This window comes from Lampetra planeri, chromosome 78 (assembly GCF_965212315.1).
Source record: "Lampetra planeri chromosome 78, kcLamPlan1.2.h2, whole genome shotgun sequence".
Classification (NCBI taxonomy): Eukaryota; Metazoa; Chordata; class Hyperoartia; order Petromyzontiformes; family Petromyzontidae; genus Lampetra; species Lampetra planeri.
This window is the reverse complement of record NC_136183.1, coordinates 3,463,267-3,468,522: the sequence shown is the minus strand read 5'-3', so window position 1 is coordinate 3,468,522 and position 5,256 is coordinate 3,463,267. Positions and strand designations below refer to the sequence as shown.

Below are 5,256 nucleotides of genomic sequence, written 5' to 3'. Positions count from 1 at the left end.
CCGGGGACCTAAAAAAAAATAGAAGCGAGAATGAGACGAACCTAGACAACGATGCCGAGTTAATCTTGCATACTTACACCACACCTGCATAACCGCATAAGATTAATTGCCTTATTCTGATCGATAACCCACCCTCGTCACCGAGGCGGGGTCTGGTTATCATAACGACTGGCATTATCATAATTACTCCCACTCGCATAATTACTACGATTACCTCTCGAATTGGCATAATTAAATGTGCATAATTACATAAATTAATATATTTCCGGATAATTACACATTTGGCCGAATTTCAATTGATTATTATTATTTTCACTGAATATTCATAACCCACATATACAACATAATAATTTCACCCACGCACGCATACAACACATCAAAATTTTCATACCCAACATATACAACATAATGGGGGCTCGTCCGGGATTTCTCGCAGACAGTTTGTGCATGAATTCAGGAACGAATCACTGTTGTGTTAATCAAAGAGTTGTGAACTAACGTTGCATTGTGATTGTAAATGGGCGTAAAACAAAAAAAACGCACTCTAAGGTTAAAACCCAGCATAGCAGGTTGAAACAGAGACGGTGGAATTAAGATAATATCGTATCAAACCGATTGCATCCTGTGATAAATGGTGTTAGAGGTACACACTCTGAATCGGGAAATTACAGAATAGCTAGAGTCAAACTGACCACACTCTGTGAGATAATTGTTTTATAAGTACTCTGAAAAGGAATGTCAAAGTAACTTCCGCCACTTGAGATGATAGGATTAAGAATAATTTTTGAATGGGTGACGGGGTACGGGGAACTCGTATTAAAACGTACCGACCAATCTGTTACAAAGCAGTACAGTCAGAGAGACATATGGGAAGGGAGCTGTATCGATAACACGAACACACCTCGGGGGAAACTAATTGACTGGATAAAACGTAACAAAGGCGAACACGATGCAAAAACTACAGGAAAGGCAGGACAGGACTCATTCCTTTTCACACAGGCATACAGACAGGGATGGTGGAATGAAGGAAAATTCGGAAAGGAAACAGGAGAGAAATCGTCTCTAATAAACGAGGAAAAATGTCCTCACACCATCGTAAGGGAGGAGAAATCAGGGCTCGCGACACCAGCGAAACTCACAGACGTGGATCCACAGAATAAATATGGAAGTAACATTAAATCACACTCATTCGAGAGAAGGGATGGAGAGATACATATGCAAACAAAAACATGTGAGATTGACAACTTCACAGATAGAGGGAAGCAAAATGTTAAAGTAAAGTCGACAGGACGTGCTCCGCTAAGGGCAGAGGCAAAAACTGAAGGGAAATGGCAACACGAGCGACACGGCATTGGGCGCGCACACAGAAAATGCACACCGCTTAATCACGCCCCACACAGAACAGATAAAAGTGACAGATTGCCTGATGATAACTTGTTTGATGATGACGCTGACGGCGATCAACTTTCGGAATACTTATTCAACAGTAAAACCCTTAAATTGATGGACAAGGCTCTAGTCAGAATTCCCGATTTTGACCCCCACAATAAGACTATGGATATCCACACACATATCGCAACAGTGGAAGAGGAGGCAATGATTAGAGGGTTGATGAGACGGGATGAAAAAGCGAGTTTGTTGAAACGAAGCTTAAATAAAGATTCTATCCCATGGGTAAAGTCACTACCACACAAGGTTAGAAATGATTTCAAACAACTGAGCCTGGCAGTGATTCGGAAGTTTGGAGAATATTCGACACTCACTGAGGGGTTTTATGCTGTAAAATCGATGACCCAGGGCATGGACCAAGATCCACGTGACTACCTCGTACAATTTAAAAGAGTGTATTACGCAGGCGATGTGAATCAATACCACGAAGGAGATAAAATGTTCAAAATTATGTTTTTTGAATCCTTGAGCCCAGAGATTACCGAAAGGGTGAGAATGGTTGTGAATCCAGAAACCGCATCCTTACGCCGCATAGAGAGCAAGGCGTACATGGCATGGTTATACAGAGCTAATAATCAGAATTCGGATCCAGAACACAGGGAGAGGGATAAGGAACCCAGCCTCTCAGAGAGGAATAAAAATCACCGAGCAGTCCCACAATGCAGGACGGAGCAAACAAACACGCACACAGGGCAAAATAACCCAGAGAGAGGTTGGCACGAGAATGAGAGCGGCATAAAGCCGAACATTCAGAGGAATCGCAGGAGGGGGAGGTTCAGAACAGAACCATACCAACACCCCATGCCACGACACACACGAGGCCAAAGTTGCACACTAAGATGGCGAGATAACCATCCAGCGGGAAGGTACACAGACTGCGGAGGTATGGGTGCGAACATGCAGGAGAATCGTAGGAGGGAGAGGTTCAGAGCAGAACCATATCAACACCCCATCCCACGACACACGCCAGGTTCAAATTACGCAGAGAGATGGCAAGATAACCACCTAGCGGGAAGGTGTTACACAGACCGCGGAGGTATGGATGCGAACATTCAGAGGAATCGCAGGATGGGAGGTCAAACACAATCGATCCAATTCCGACCAATTCCTCCACCGGCTATACCAGGAGGGAATAGAGGAATAACACAGAATGCGGTCCAAAGACATGATAAACAACCCACAGTGAGCGCGAGCGAGCGGCCAACACGCGCCCCACCCGCCGAGGTATTAAACCCGAAGCTCAATGAGGAATACAGGCAGGCTGCAAATGACAGGGCGGGCAAAAACGTGGACAGTACTCCCGTAAATGACGCGCGGATCGAATACAAGGACAGGGTTGCATTGAAGCGTGATCGGACAGTACAAAAACCGACAGCAGGGACACGCCCTGAGGAGCGCAGGCATGAGCCTTTGAATGGAAAATATCCAAGGGAAACCAAAATTTATGTGGGTCGGAGTGCTAAAATGGAGACGAATGTCCATGACGTATCGGGAATGGTGTTGGAATCCAACACACTCGTAAAAACAAAGAGGGCAACATTACGAGGGACAGAATTAAATCGACACACTGACTCGGCAAATGTGCATGTAATCGCAGAGAGAGCGAATGCCAGTGATGACGGAGTAGAGAAGTTGGTTGTGTGCGCGAATTCTGATTATGTGCAGCACAATTTTACACCACACACTCCCACGACGCGAGAGAGTGAGAGGGGAAATTACAAAAACGAACCGGAAAACCGTGATCGAATGATCAAAGTGATAAGTGGTAAACCAGACACTCAGAACTTGGTAAAAAGATTGCAAGGATGTAACAGGAGGGAATTAACGCAAAAATGCGTTCGAAACCGCTACCTAGCGTTTCCCAGGATTTAGCAAAAACAAAAAAATTTAATATCCGTCGGAGTTATGAGGGATGAGAACCATGTAACTGGTGATATCGATGTTAAAGTTGTGTTTTATTTCTTTTGCTTATTTCAAATGTAACCTTGTTAAGATTGTGATACATGCGCGCGCTTTGGAAGGAATGCGTTATGGATTAGTACCGATGTTTAACGTTGTGTTTTATTTTTTTTGCTTATTTCAAATGTAACCATGTTACGATTGTGATACATATGCGCGCGTCGTAAGAAATAACCGCCGAGAGTGAGGGCGGCTTATAGATTCATAACACAAAAAAGGGGCATTTACTTGGTTTGGAAATTCGCCAGTGGCCAAATCGACCCCTGATAATTATTCAAACGGCCGGATTATTGTGTCTATTTTTTTTAATTAAGAACAATTCAAAAAATATATAATAATTTTTTCAATCTATATATATATACCTTTTTTTTAATTAATTAATGAAAACAACTCACTTCTCCTCACAAGAACACCAGGAATCCATGAAACACGGAGGGCGGTTAAAATGTTGAGAGTTCGGTCACAAAGAGGTCATGGACATCCAAATGGACAAAAGATGTATGGACTAGCCTCCCGAGACATCTGGAGATATACAGATAAGGGCAGAATAAATAACGGTTGAAACTTCGCGTTTTCTTAACGTTTTCCTTACCGAAAAGTAGAAACTTAACAAAGATAATTAACCAACAAACAATAATATTTTTTTTTTCTATTATTATATGTTTCCTATCTACACGACCTTCCAAAAAAATAAATAAATACTAAAGAGTACGAATTCCAGAAAGCTTAAGTGCATAGTACACTTAACCTTAGGACATAAAAAATTAACTCAGAATAAACACCAATCTCTGGGGAACTAAACTAATGGGCATATCACACTACGATAATATGTAACATGTTTTCCAGGAAATGGCAGCCCTCCTGCTCACGCTCCTGCTAACGTACCTTGCCAAGCTAGAAGGGAGCCAAGGCCTGATGATGCCACCCAAGAATAACCGTAGAAACTATCTTTTTAACGATATCTCCTATAACACGTAGTCAATAGAATACTTTCTCCCTCCCTTATCGTTTTACCTTCCTTTAGAATATATTTTTTTTTGTCACATATAACCATGTTAAGTTGTGACGTACGCGCGCGTTGTAAGGAAATAGCAGCAAAACTTGAGGACAATCGATGGTTCATGATGGAAGAAGGGTATACATATTTTTTTTAAAAATAACCCGTGGCCATTTGACCACTGGCCATTTTTAAAAGGGCGGAATGTTGTATCCTAAGCCTTCTTCCATCATTGATATATAATGAATGAAAACACACCAAAGCGCAGCAAACTGCAAAACACCAGGTGTTGTAGTAATGAACGGGAGGAGGGCTAGGATGGCAGAATTGCAGCCTTGCTTCAAGGAGAGATAAGGGCAGTGTCGACTCGAAGCAGAGGCGCCTTTGTCTGGATCACGGCCACAGAAGGCCGGGGGGGTCATCACTGATTGTGTGTTAGGAATTTCGAGCTAATTGGAACACGTGCACACAGGGAGGAGAAATACGCCTTGTTCTCTGCAGCTGAAAGAGCCAAGATAAACTCAGCTCAAGGTTGTGTACACAGGAGAGGGGGCTGATTAACAACCACTGCACGTCTGAACGTGAGGGGGCCTTGTCCTGGAATTAATCACCCTCCCAGAGAAGAAGGTTGGATGACCACAGTGAGACGAAAATAAGGGTGTTGCGTCACTCTCAAGGCTGCAGGCTCAGCTGAACAGCGAGGCTGCGGGGGCCACCAGAAGTTCATGTTCGCCTAGTTAAGTCAAAAAGCTCAATTATTCTGTATTGCTATTAAAGTCACGTTAAAGTCGGAATTTAACAACAGGGTAGGCTCGACCCGAAGCATAACGGGATAAATCACCACCAGGTCG

General features: G+C 43.2%; 1 long non-coding RNA gene across 1 annotated transcript; it reads left to right on the top strand.

Moving 5' to 3' along the window:
* The first annotated feature begins 550 nt into the window (after positions 1–550).
* On the top strand, positions 551–4,103 carry LOC144738209 (uncharacterized). Its single transcript, XR_013589178.1, has 2 exons — positions 551–2,332; positions 2,486–4,103. It is a non-coding gene; the product is annotated as an uncharacterized LOC144738209 (long non-coding RNA).
* The last annotated feature ends 1,153 nt before the right edge of the window (positions 4,104–5,256 follow it).